The 14,818-nt window shown below is 39.0% G+C and overlaps 1 protein-coding gene across 3 annotated transcripts in view; it reads right to left on the reverse strand.

Annotated features, from left to right (window-relative positions):
• Positions 1-14,818, reverse strand: part of PIK3CB (phosphatidylinositol-4,5-bisphosphate 3-kinase catalytic subunit beta) — a 195,775-nt gene that overhangs the window by 133,322 nt on the left and 47,635 nt on the right. The gene's annotated exons all lie outside the window — the stretch shown is intronic.

The following is a 14,818-nucleotide window of genomic DNA, read 5'->3' on the forward strand; positions in this document are numbered from 1 at the left end:
GTATATTGGTTTTTGTATCTGCCAACTTTACTAGATTCATTTATCAGTTCTAACATATTTTTGGTGAAGTCTTTAGGGTTTTCTATATACAATACAGAATATCATGTCATCTGTAAATAGGGACAGTTTTACTTCTTTTCCAATTTGGATGTCTTTTTTTTTTCCTTGCCTAATTACTCTGGCTAGGACTTCCAGACTATGTTGAATAAAAATGGCAAGAGTGGGCATCTTTGGTCCCTGATCTTGAAGGAAAAGCTTTCAGCTTTTTCTTTTCACCAGTGAGTATGATGTTAGCTGTGGGCTTGTCCTATATGGTCCTTATTATGTTGAGGTACGTTCCCAAAATACACAGTTTGTTGAGTTTTTATCATAAATGGATGTTAAATTTTGTCAAATTTCTCCACCTATTAAGATGATCACATGATTTCCATCCTTCATTTTGTCTGTGTGGTGTTATCACATTGACTGATTTACAAATGTGGACCATCTTGCATACCTGAAATACATCCCACTTGATCATGGTGTATGATTCTTTTAACATACTGCTGAATTTGATTTGTTAATATTTTGTTGAGGACTTCTGCATCTATGTTCATCAGGGATACTGGCCTGTAATTTTCCTTTGTTGTGGTGTCCTTGTCTGGTTTTGGTATCAGGGTAATGCTGACCTCATAATATGAGTTTGGAAGTGTTCTTCCTCTTCTATTTTTTGGAAGAATTTGAGAAAGACTGGTAATTCTTCTTTATATGTTTGGTAGAATTCACCAGTGAAGCTACCTGGTCCTGAACTTTTGTTTGTTGAGAGGTTTTTGTTACAGATCAATCTCTTTACCAGTAATCAGTCTGTTTAGATTTTCTATTTCTTCATCATTCAGTCTTGGAAGGTGGTATGTTTCTGAAAATTTATCCATTTATTTTAGGCTGTCTAATTTTTAAGTAAAAGCTACCATTAGAGGTCCATTTGACTTCACGTCTCAGCTTCAAAACTGACATCATGTGGAAACTGAGGGAATACTCTCAAGGAATTTAAAAATGTATTGGTTAAAACATTCGCAATGAAAGAGAGCTTTAAGAATCCAAATTATCTAACAGAACATGGAAAACTAACTCAAAAAGACTTATAATTACATGATAAAGAGTTCTGCCTAATGACCTGCGATGAATTTAAAACAAGCCCCCCAATTCTTTTACCTTCCTCCTATTAAGAAGTGAGGGCTATGTTCCCTCCCCTTGAATCTGAATTTGGTGACTGCTTGACCAATTAAATAAAGCAGAGGTAATACACTAGTAGACCCAGGTTTAAGAAACTGGCAGCTTCCACTTGTTATCTATTCCAACACTTGTTTGTGAGATGCTCATTTTAAGAGCCATATATAGGTGTTTTGACCAACCCCAAATGACTGCCAGCACCAACAGCCAGACTTCTCAGTGACTAGGCCTTTACAACTCTGACCCTCAGACTTTGAGTTTCTCCATCTGAGGCCCAGACATCATGAACCAGAGACAAGCTTACCCTGCTGTGCCCTGTTCAAGTTCTTGACCACAGTGCAAAGGCATAACAAAATGGATGTTTTACATCACTAAGTTTTGTGATAGTTTGTTACAGCAATAGATAATTGGATATACTAGGTTAAGAGAATAAATTATACTACAGCCAAGAATTGATTCATTTGTTTCTTTTTTTTAAAATAAATTTATTTATTTATTTATTTTTGTCTGTGTTGGGTCTTCGTTGCTGCCTGCAGGCATTCTCTAGTTGCTGTGCGCGGGCTTCTCATTGCGGTGGCTTCTCTTGTTGCAGAGCATGGGTTCTAGGCACACGGGCTTCAGTAGTTGTGCCTCATGGGCTCTAGAGCGCAGGCTCAGTAGTTGTGGTGCACGAGCTTAGTTGCTCCGTGGCATGTGGGATCTTCCCAGACCAGGGCTCAAACCCGTGTCCCCTGCATTGGCAGGTGGATTCTTAACCACTGCACCACCAGGGAAGCCCTCATTTGTTTCTTTAAACACACACACACACACACACACACACACACACTTCCTTAAATACATATTTTTCTCAACGGCATTTCTCATAAGAAATCTTTTCTACTTATATACAAATAGCTTTATTATATTAGCAAATAAGTTAACCTCTGAAATTATAATCACTCAGACCAAAATCCTATTGATATTTAAACGGAACTGAGAAATAAAAGCTAAAATTAAATTACCAGTTATAATCTTGTCTAGTAATCTAGTGTCATTTCCCTCAAAAAAGGAGGTATATTTCCATTACTCAACTTTGATCTATCAAACTTCAGTTACAAAAACTATGAAGACAATTTTCTTGAAATCATAACTACTGAAAAGTAGAATCCAAATTTATGAACAAACTGATACAAACTCTAGTCAGCTTCCTTAATTAGATGTTTGTATGTAAAATTCTTATGTTTTCCAAAGAAAATATAGAATACTTAAACAAGTTCTTAATTTAATATTTCAAAACCAACTAATATATTTGTCTACAACCTGGCACGAACACATAACCTCAGAATTATTTCATCTCCCATAATAAGCTTCCATTCACTACAGGACCATGATGAGGTTTGTACCCAGGACCTGGATAAAGTTACAAAACTATAAGCAGCCTGGCTGTGATAACAAGGAACGAACAGTGATGAAAAGCAGCTTTATCACCTCATATTCCTTAAAATTTGCATTAGAAGAAGGTGAATGTAGGGACTTCCCTGATGGCACAGTGGACAAGACTCCACGCTCCCAATGCAGGGGGCCTGGGTTCAACCTCTGGTCAGGGAACTAACTAGATCCCACACGCGTGCTGCAACCAGGGGTTTGAATGCCGCAACTAAGGAGCCAACGAGCCGCTTAAACTAAGGAGCCTGCCTGCCACAACTAAGGAGCTGGTGAGCCACAACTAAGAGGCCCTGGAGCCGCAACTAAGGAGCTCGCCTGCCACAACTAAGACCCAGTGCAACCAAATAAATAAGGAAGGTGAATGGAGACACAATGGAAACACTTTCCTTGTGCCTTTTAATGTGACTCACTAAAGAAGTAGGATGTGTGTGTTATAAATCTTCTGAGTACAGATCTTTTATTTTATACATTAAGAACTAAGACCTACAGAAATAAGATGACTTTCTGAAGACTACTGTGGTAGAGACTGCTTATCTCCTTCCACAGTTATGGGACTGTGGCGGTGCACTTGGCACACTAGATATTCCAACCTCCTGTGCAGTAAGAATGATCATATACTAAGTTCTCTCCAGTGGAATGTTGAGTGGAAATGACCTGTGTCACTTCAGGTTAGAGCATTTAAGAAAGTTTGTATGCCACCTACACCTTCTCTTTCCTCTTTCACTGGTCACAAAGGAAGAAAGAGTCATGAGATGAAAGAAACCACCTGGAATAGAACCACCTACCAAAGAGGACCGTCCACTTTGGACTGTTCCATGAGTAAGAAATAAACATCTATTATGTTTGAGATATTATTCATTTTCAGTCTGTTACAGCAATTTGGACTTCACTAGTTTAGTCAAACACATAGTTTAGGTAGCTGCAAGGATGTGATTAAAAATCACATATGAACACAAAAGACCGCAAATAGCCAAAACAATCTTGAGGAAGAACAAAGCTGGAGGTATCATGCCCCCTGAAATAAAACTACATATACTATAAAGCTACAGTAATCAAAACAGTATGGGGGGGGGGGACCTCCCTGGTGGTCCAGTGGCTAAGGCTCCACACTCCCAATGCAGGGGGCCCAGGTCTAATCCCTGGTCAGGGAACTAGATACCACATGCCACAACTAAGAGTTTGCATGCTGCAACTAAAGATCCCGCATGCCACAGCAAAGATCCCACATGCCACAACAAAGATCAGGCATGTCACAGCAAAGATCCAGTGCAGCCAAATAAATAAATAAATATTTTTATGAAAGAAAAAACCAGTATGGGGGAATTCGTGGCCGTCCAGTGGTTAGAACTCCACACTTTCACTGCCAAGGGCCCAAGTTTGATCCCTGGATGGGGAACTAAGATCCCACTAGCCATGCAGCATGGCCAAAACAAAACAAAACAAAAAAACAGTATGGTACTAGCACAGAAACAGACACACAGATCAAGGAACAGAATAGAGAATCCAAAAATGAACCCACACTTATACATCAATTAATCTACAACAAAGGAGGTAAGGATATACAATGGGGAAAAGAGAGCCTCTTCAATAAATGTTGTTCAGAAAACTGGACAGCTACATGAAAAAGAATCAAACTAAACTACTTTCTTACATAGTATACAAAAAAAAACTCAAAACGGATTAAAGACTTAAATGTCTGAAACCATAAAACTCATACAAGAAATCACATGCTGCATGCTCTTTGACATTGGTCTTGGCAATATTTGGGGGGATATGTCTCCTCGGACAAGGGAAACAAAACCAAAAATAAGTGGGACTACGTCAAACTAAAAAGGTTTTGCACAGCAAAGGAAACTATCAACAAAATGAAAAGGCAGCCCACTGAATGGGAGAAGATATCTAGAAACAAGATATCCAATAAGGGGTTAACGCCCAAAATATAAACTCATACAACTCAACATCAAAAAACAAACAATCCAATTACAAAATGGGCAGAGAACCTGAACAGATGTTTTTCCAAAGAAGACATACTGATGGCCAACAGACACATTAAAAAGATGCTCAGGGCTTCCCTGGTGGCGCAGTGGTTGACAGTCCGCCTGCCGATGCAGGGGACACGGGTTCGTGCCCTGGTCCAGGAAGATCCCACATGCTGCAGAGCAGCTAGGCCCATGAGCCATGGCCGTTGAGCCTGCACGTCCGGAGCCTGTGCTCCGCAACGGGAGAGGCCACAACAGTGAGAGGCCCGCGTGCCACAAAAAAAAAAAGATGCTCAACATCACTAATCATCAGGGAAATGTAATCCAAAACTACAATGAGATACCACCTCCACCTGTCAGAATGGCTATCATCAAACAAAAAACCAAGTAACAAGTGTTGGCGAGGATGTGGAGAAAAGGGAACACTGTGCATTGTTGGTGGGATTGTAAACTGGTGCAGCCATTATTGGAAAATAGTATGGAGACTCCTCAAAAAATTAAAAATAGAACTGCCATATGAGCCAGCAATTTCACTTCTGGGTAATCTGTCCAAAAATAATCAAAATATTAATTCAAAAAGATATATGCACTCCAATGTCTACTGCAGTATTATTTACAACAGTCAAGATACGGAAGCAACCTAAGTGTCCATCAATAGACAAATTGATAAAGAAGATGTAATATCTGTATCTATAGTGGAATATTACTCAGCCATAAAGGGGGGAGGGGATCTTGCCATTTTTGACAACATGACTGGATCTAGAGGGCATTATGCTAAGTAAAATAAGTCAGACGAAACAACAAATGCTGCATGATCTCAGTCACAAGTGGAATCTAAAAACCAAACAAATAAAACAAAATGAAAACAGACTCATAGATACAGAGAGCAAACAGGTGTTTGCCAGAAGAAAGGGGGGTGAGGAATGGGCAAAATAAGTGAAGGGGATTAAAAGGTACAAACCTGCAGTTATATAATAAATAAGTCACAGGTATATAATATACAGCATAAGGAATAGGGTCAATAATAACTTTGTATAGGGACAGATGCTTATTAGACTTATCTTGGTGATCATTTCATAATGTACGCATATTTCAAATCACTATGTGGTACACCTGAAACTAACATAATATTGTACATACTGTTTCAATTAAAAAAAAGAAAAACCTCATATATACTCCCTCAGTTACATTCAGTCCAATGCTCTGTGTACTCTACCACTGTGTTTTCCTTATCACCCTTCTCCAACCAAACAGAAAACGGAATTATGAAGAGGAGTGGGCAACAACACTGATGAGGCTAACATTATGATGTCCCCAAACCATTCACTATTTAAACTCAACAGCTTTAATCCTTGTTTATCACTTTACACATACATTTTTTAATCCCCTGGTAGAAAAGAACATGTTGACAGCTCTCTTTCTCCTCCTGACTAGTCATCTGACTAAAATTATTGTATTTTTCATAAGTAAGTGTAGAGACACAAAGTATGTTGAATTTGAGGCAAGTAGAGCCAAGAGCATTTTCCAAGAGAAGGGGATATTTTAACACAGACTTGAAGAGGAAATTGGCTAGGCAAAGGGAAAAAGAACATACGCAAAGACCTAAGAAACCTTAAGTATTTGAGAAATTCAAAGATTACCCTTTGGAACAGAGCGAGATGGAAAACAGAGGCAGAATGGTAGTGGAGGGGCTGGCCAAATCTCCATTCTGGTAGGCCACATTAAGGTATTGCTCTTCATGCAAAAAACAAGAGGAGACTCAATGAAGAATGTTAAACAAGTGAATAAAAACTGATAGAATAAATTAATTTTAATACACTTCAGTGAGAAAATGAATAGGCAAAGAACATAAACCCAACAGAAAAATGGGCAAAATAATTAAATAGAAATTTCACAGGAGCCAAAAGTCCCATAAGCATATGAGGCAGGGGTAGAATATTCAAACTCATTAGTCACCAAAGAAATGTAAATTAAAACCACAATGAGATACCATTTCATAGATCACTGCTGGAGGGAGAATGAATTGATTCAACCTCTTCCAAGAAGTTTGGCATCAAAAATTCCATTAGAGGGGGCTTCCCTGTGGCGCAGTGGTTGAGCATCCACCTGCCAATGCAGGGGACACAGGTTCGTGCCCCGGTCCGGGAAGATCCCACATGCCGTGGAGTGGCTGGGCCCATGAGCCATGGTCGCTGAGCCTCTGCGTCCAGAGCCTGTGCTCCCCAACGGGAGAGGCCACAGCGGTGAGAGGCCCGCGTACCGCAAAAAAAAAAAAAAAAAAAAATTCCATTAGTGGACTTCCCTGGTGGCAGAGTGGTTAAGAATCCTCCTGCCAATGCAGGGGACACAGGTTCCATCCCTCGTCCGGGAAGATCCTACATGTCGTGGAGCAACTAAGCCCGGTGCCACAACTACTGAGCCGCACACCTAGAGCCCGCGCTCCACAACAAGAGAAGTCACAGCAATGAGAAGCCTACGCACAGCAACGAAGACTAGCCCCTGCTCACTGCAACTAGAGAAAGCCCGCACACAGCAACGAAGACACAATGCAGCCAAAAATAAATAAAATAAGAAAAAAAAAAAAATTCCATTACTAGGTATACATCCTAGGAAAACTCTTATCCAAGGTTGTCACACGTACATGGGTATTCAATGTGAAATTTTTCAGTCTCCAAAAACTAGACACAACCTAAATGTGCATTAATAGAATGGATCAATAAATTATATAAAATGAATACAGCTATACACATCACCATGAATGAACCGTCCTAACAATGTAAAATCAAAAAAAGAATATTTGATTCCATTTACTTAAACATAAACATAAAGTCAAATATTGTTCAGAGATGCAAACAGAGATGGTAAAGTTATAAAGAAAAGCTTAAGAAAATAACAAAAAATTCAGCAAAGTATAGCTTGGGGAGAGGGAGGGAGATACGATCGAAGAAGGCACTTATTACTGATCTGGCTGTTATGCAGAGTTTTTCATTTTTCATCATTCTTTAAACTATAAATTTAAGTTTTCACGTGCTCTTCTGTATAGATGCTAAATTTCACTTTTTTAAAATGGATTAACAGCAATAACAGATGTAAAGCCCCTCGGCAGCATCTGGCATGGAGAATCCATTTGATGGGAACCCACTCCCCATTTTACTGTGACTATGACCTCAGTGTTACTGATAAACCTAAGTTCTAGATTTTTGCTATCACCCACAGTTGCTTCTTCTCCTCTATTCCTACCTAAGAATCCTGACCGTCCTCATGCCCCTAACTACTTCTCCTCATCACCTTTGTCTTTAACTCTGGATTCTAGCAGGGAAGTGACATTAGCATCTACAGCAAGGAATTGTGATCCTGTTCATCTCCATTCCTGCCACCCTTGCTGAAACCTAGAGAGTGAGTTCCTGAATGACAGTTACAGGCTCTTTCATCTTTGCAGTTCTTTCTGCACAGTGCTTGATACAGGACTTCAGTAACTATCTGCTGATTGATGAATAAATAAATACATTATAGAGCTAAGCTACTAGTGAAAATAAGATTAAAGTTTAAAATCAGGCTGGTGCTTCCTCATGTTCTCTAAGCCCTTTCACAGTTTTAAAGACTCTCTTGGCTGCTCAGGAACAACAGAAAGACAATTCCAAAGTTGCTTTAAAATCTCTGCCCACAAAAGCAGTAGATGTGTAGTCATCAACTGTATATAATAATCTCCATTCATTAATAATTCTTAAAACTCTGAATAAAAAATTTAGATCCTTCTTCAAAGTAACAAAAATGATTTTCCATTTCAATTTTTACAATTATAATTTACTTTTATTTTAAAAATTACATTTAAAATGTACTCTATGTATAATGCATAAAACTAGTTCATCCTCTACATAAACAAAACGATGATATTTGATAACATGTGACTGTTTAGCAAGCTCTTATATTGGAAAATTGTACTGAGATCAACAAGGCAGCCATTTATATTGCCTTTTATACACTACTTCCCCTGTCATGTGGCAGTCAAAAGGCTAAGTGAGATGCTTACAGCAAAGAAAACAGTTTTGAAAGGTCATGCTACACAGATAGCCAGAATTTCTTTCACAATATCCTTACTGTCTGTGGTAGACTATATGACAATCTAACCACAGTTATTTTCTGAGTAAAAGCAAAAAGCATGTTATCAAAGAACCAGAAACAGTAGGCACTCAACAATATAATCTTTATGAACATTTTTCTAATGCAGAAACATCCAGTGCATATTAAAGAAAAAGAATCCTGAGTCAAAGACAAAGAACTGGGGGAAGAGGAACTAGTAAAAACTGGAAGGCAAGTTTAAACCACTCACTTTATTCATAATATTCATATAACATGATAAGAAGCTTCTAAAGTAAACTTTTTCAAATTAAAACATGTGATTTACCAAGGAAAAGCATAACTATAACAATACTGAAGCATGAATATGATCTATTTCAAAATTTCCAAATCTTAATGACAATTGCAAACAAGGTACAAAGCTTCAAAATCCTCTCTGCAGGAGCTGTAATCCCATCAGCACTTTTTTTTCCCCTTAATAACTTTTATCAGTCTATTATCCATCTGAACAAGGAATGTCTTTTCCCAACCGTTACACAGACAATGTGTCAGTCAACAGCATGATGAAAATTTCTCCACCTCCTTATAAAATTTCCAATTTTCAAGTGTATCCTAACTCATTTAATCATCTTGTCCTATCCTGGGAGATCATAGTTATTCCTGCCCAGTAATCAAAACACATAGCTTTCTCCTAAGCCAAGTGAAGGTACTTGGTACATTAAACACCACAGCCAGGTTACATAGACAGAATAACCATAAGTTTTTGGCAATGAATTCTTTTCAAGGGTCCATAATTTTAATTCCTGTGAGGATCTCTCACTAAAATTTAACCAGGTGACAACTTTCTTTACCAGTTCTGACCTTATAGCAGAGAATGAGGATGTGTTAATTCTAAACCTACTAGAAAATGATCTAAGATAAACCTTCTTTTAAGGAACTAAATATACTTAAAACATTCCACTGTTCAAAAACAAACTATAAACCAAATCCAGGCAAAGATGTGGAGAAATTATAACCCTTGTATGTTACTGGTGGGAATGTAAAATGGTGCAACCACTGTGGAAGAAAATATAGCAGTTCTTAAAATATTTAAACAAAATTACCAAATGATCCAGCAATTCTACTTCTGGGTATATATCCAAAAGAATTAAAAGCAGGGAGGAAGTCACACAGGTATTTGTACACCCACGTGCATAGCAGTATTATTAACAATAGCCATAAGGTGGAAACAACCCAAATTTCCCTCAATAGATGGGCGGATGAACAAAATATGGTATGTACATACAATGGAATATTATTCAGCCTTAAAAAGGACACTGTGATACATCCTACAACACAGATGAACCTTGAGGACATTATGCTAAGTGAAATAAACCAGCCATGAAAGAACAAACATTGTATGATTCCATTTATACGAGCTACTCAGAATAGGCAAATTCACAGAAACAGAAAGTAGAATAATGGTTATCAGGGATTGGGCTGATAAAAAAGTTGTGGAGAGGGACAGTGGCGATGGTTGCACAACACTGTGAATATATTTATGCCAGGGAATTGTACATTTAAAAACCGTTAGGGACTTCCCTGGTGGCACAGTGGTTAAACAGTCCGCCTGTCAATGCAGGGGACATGGGTTTGATCCCTGGTCCAAGAAGATCCCACATGCTGCAGAGCAATTAAGCCCATGCGCCACAACTACTGAGCCTGTGCTCTAGAGCCCGCGAACCACAACTACTAAGCCCGCGTGCTGCAACTACTGAAGCCCGCGTGCCTAGAGCCCATGCTCTGCAGCAAGAGAAGCCACCGCAATGAGAAGCCCGCATACTACAACAAAGAGTAGCCCCCACTCACCACAACTAGAGAAAGCCCGTGCGCAGCAACAAAGGCCCAATGCAGCCAAAAAATAAAAATAAAAATAAAAAATAAGTAAAAAAAATAAAAACAGTTAAAATGGTCAATGTTCAGGAAGAACACATTGAGCTCTTTCCAAATGTCCACATTTGTACATATCCCAAATTTAATGATTCCTTCATTTATGAAATTTATAAAATTCCTTCATTACTTATTTCAGAGGGAAGTTACTGATAGGATGAAATATGATGATAAAATAAGAATAATAAGGTCACACAGAGTTGTAGATGCTTAACATTTATTTAAGCTCACTCATGCTGAGTACTTGTCATGATGCACTCGTAATAAATGCCATTTTACTGGGACACAATTTGGAATCATGTGTTTTGGAGGATCTTTGAATATGTTAAATCTGAAAATGTCAAGGGTGAGGCTAATGTATTTTTACTTCACTAGCTTTAGGCAGCTAAGGAACACTGGATTTAGAGACAATTTGGAGTTCTATAGCTGTGGGGTTTTTTTTTTCTTAGTATTCAATGTCAATGAGCAAAGTAACCAGACCTCTTCCTTCAATTTAGAGGGAAAAGTCTTTATTTTATTTTCTGGCTGCACTACGTGGCTTGCGGGATCTTAGTTCCCTCACCAGGGATTGAACCTGGGCCCTCGGCAGTGAAAGCTCGGAGTCCTAACCACTGGACTGCCGGGGAATTCCCAGGGAAAGGTCTTTAACTGATCATGAGTGTTGCTTCTATACTCCTGACACCATCTCTCAATCAATCATGATGTGATTTGGAAATCCCCTTTTTATTAAAGTTTTTTAAAAGGGAGTACTCTTGGGTATTTCATTTCTCAATTTACAGATAGAAGCAACAGCAAGAGAAGGCCCCCTTGACAATGTGAAATGAGTCAACTTATTCTTTCAATCCATCTCAGTCCTATATCTGCTTTGAGTAAAGAAAAGTGAGCAATACTGTGCAGATGAAACTGAACATTCAGATGCTTTGTACGCATGAAGAAGCTTACCTAATTCATGTATAGCAAGCGTTAACTTATCATAAAAAAATAAAGTCTAACTGGTCAATTTTGTTATGCACACTTTACAATTTTAAAAAGCCCGGGGCTTCCCTGGTGGCGCAGTGGTTGGGAGTCTGCCTGCCGATGCACGGGACATGGGTTCATGCCCCGATCTGGGAAGATTCCACATGCTGAGGAGCAGCTAGGCCCGTGAGCCATGGCTGCTGAGCCTGCGCGTCCGGAACCTGTGCTCCGCAACGGGAGAGGCCACAACAGTGAGAGGCCCGCGTACCGCAAAAAAAAAAAAAGCCCAAATCCAGGGACTTCCCTGATGGTCCAGTGGTTAAGACTCCACGCTCCAAATGCAGGGGGCCAGGGTTCGATCCCTGATCGGGGAACTAGATCCCGCATGCTGCAAGTAAAAGATCCCGCATGCTGCAACTAAGACCCGGCGCAGCCAGATAGCCAGATAGATAGATAGATAGATAGATATTTTAAAAAATTAATTAATTAAAAAAAACCCAAATCAAAATAAACTTAATTATCAGGAACTACAAGGCCTTCATGCATCCAATCCACCTTTCTCTCTACTCTTCCTACTTCCTTGTGAGATTAAAAAATCTGTTTTATTGTACATCCCCTTCTCTTATCATTGCCTCAGACACTTCAAACATCTGGCCTCACGGTTAGCCACAAGCTACACTGCTCAGCCATAGCCTTGCCTTTCACCCCTCCTGTATCCTCATCCCTGGATCTGCACCTCCACCATCAAAAAGAAGAAAACCCAAAGTCTACAACCTGACTCTAGCTCTTCTACCTTCACAATGTCAGCTTCTACTTCCTCCTGCCTCACTTACTCCATTCCAGTCACGCTGGCCCTCTTACTGCTCCTAGAACACATCAAGTACAGTCCACCCTCAGCTCCCCCACCCCTAAGTCAAATATCTACCTGGTCTGCTCCCTTAACTTCACTTAGAGCTGTGAGCCCAAATGTCAACTAATTAGAGAGAGTTTTCCTAATCACACCTTATAAAACAGTAAGCCTACCCTTCCCCCATCAATATCTACCTTTCCCTAATACATTTCCCTAATATATTTTTAATGGTACTGATTACCATCCAACACAGTATATATTTACTTACTGTTTATCTTCCCCACCCTCATTAGAACATCAATTCCATGAGAAAGGAGCCTCTGTTTTTGGTGACTGTTATAACCCCAGCAGCTAGCACAGTTCTTGGTATATTAGGAGGTGAATATATTATTCAATAAATATGTGTTGAACCAATCATGGCCTCCAATCCCTTGTGCATTACCTTTTACCAAGCCTGTATCTCCATAGACAGTTATTCCAACCACCAATGCCAAATTTCTCATTTCCATCTTAAAGGTTATGCTAGCTAAATTCACCCTGCCTGCCATGTCAAGTTGTTTATGTTGAACTAGCCTTTATGATTGGTCAACAATCCTTTCTATCCTATCCTGGTGATCATATTAAGTTCCTCCACCATGGTCTCTGACCTGGTCAATTCTAACAGTCTCTTAACTGACCTCCTTGCTTTTCCTGTACTCCTATAGTCCATCTTTAATAAAGCGGCCAGAGGAATCTTTAAAACATGTATCATATCATGACACTTTTCTGTGTAAAACCTTTCCTTAAAAGGTTTCCTTGAGTCTAAACTCTTTACCATGGCCATAAGAACCAACATGGCCTGGCCCTGCCTACTTCTTTAACTTCATCTCATGACTCTATGGTTCTCATCCACTCTGTTCCAGAACACTGGCTTTCTTTCCATTCTTCAAATACATCAAGCTCATTTCTACCTTGAGATTTTCATGCTAGCTTTATTTTCAAGTGACTGAATCCTTGTGCTTCATACCTTACCTTAAAGTCACCTCCTCAGAAGTAGCCAATAAGTCACTTTATCAACTGCCCTCCTCAGATCACATTACAATTTGGTATTTTTATTGTTCGTTTCAACGATCGGCTGCATGAGAAAACTTATCAGGACTTCCCTGGTGGCGCAGTGGTTAAGACTCCACGCTCCCAATGCAGGCAGCCCGGCTTCAATTCCTGGTCCGGGAACTAGATCCCACATGCATGCCGCAACTAAGAGTTCACATGCCACAACTAAGGAGCCAGCGAGCTGCAACTAAGACCCAACTCAACAAAATAAATAAATAAAAACACACCTGGCACAAAGCAGGTGTTCAATGAATATCTGCTGAAGTTGGAAATTACCCTATAACATTTTTCCTAAATGTTTTCTCCTTCCAGAATCCCAACCCCACCACTGATTAACGATTTGCCTTGTAGATAACCTCAATCCCCATCTTATTTTGAAAAGCAGGATAAGAAATTCTACAGTTTTCTTCCTCTCTGCCTAAAAACTCCTTGATTCATCCTCTCTTCCCTTCCTCTGGTTTCTAAGCAGAATGGCTGCTACTCTTTCGTAAGAGTTAAGCCCTTTGCCCAGGTCCTTGATCTCAAACCTTCTTACCTCCTTCAGGCAATTAATCACTCTAATATTTAAACTATTCTACATATTTAAACTACTCTGATGGATCATTCCCTTTCACGTAAAATATACCAAGTGCTAATGCTAAAATATCTTCTATGTGGCTAACTCTTCAAAATGATCACTGTCTCATTTCCTGCACAAACTTCTTGAAAAACATTCTATTTTATACTTCATGCTTTTTTGTATTTTGTAAAACCACTTACTTAACCTCTTATAATTCATCCTGGTCTACTCAATCTGTTCTCTCAGTTATCAAGAAACTCTTAATAATTATTATCTTATTTTACTACATAATGAACCTAATAATTATTATTAGGTTATATTAATGCCCTAGAGGGGTTCTTGAATTTAATTAAATTTAATGCACTTCTAGGGTATTAAAATCCTTAATCTTTCTAAGCATCTCATCCCTCTCAAGAACCTCTCCTTGAAATTCTTTATTATGCTTCAAAGAAAGACACAATACATTCATACCTTTCCTCTTATTTTTCCTCTACTGATTCTTTTTAACAACATCTAAAGTTCTGTGCTTTACCTTTTTCTCTCTGCTAGGATACTGGAAATGTTATCTACTTCCACAGCTTAAACTCTATGTGAATTGCTCCAAAATCTGTATCTTCGGGCCCTAAATTATCTTTTTTCTAAATTTGAGTCTCATATTTCCACATTTAAGGAGATATTCTGAAAGTTCTACCTGTACCTCCAAAATCAAAATGTGTCTCACAGAATTCATATGTTATAGTC

This window comes from Aethalodelphis obliquidens, unplaced genomic scaffold (assembly GCF_003676395.1).
Source record: "Aethalodelphis obliquidens isolate GAN/ISIS:26980383/991018 unplaced genomic scaffold, ASM367639v1 scaffold72, whole genome shotgun sequence".
NCBI lineage: Eukaryota > Metazoa > Chordata > Mammalia > Artiodactyla > Delphinidae > Aethalodelphis > Aethalodelphis obliquidens.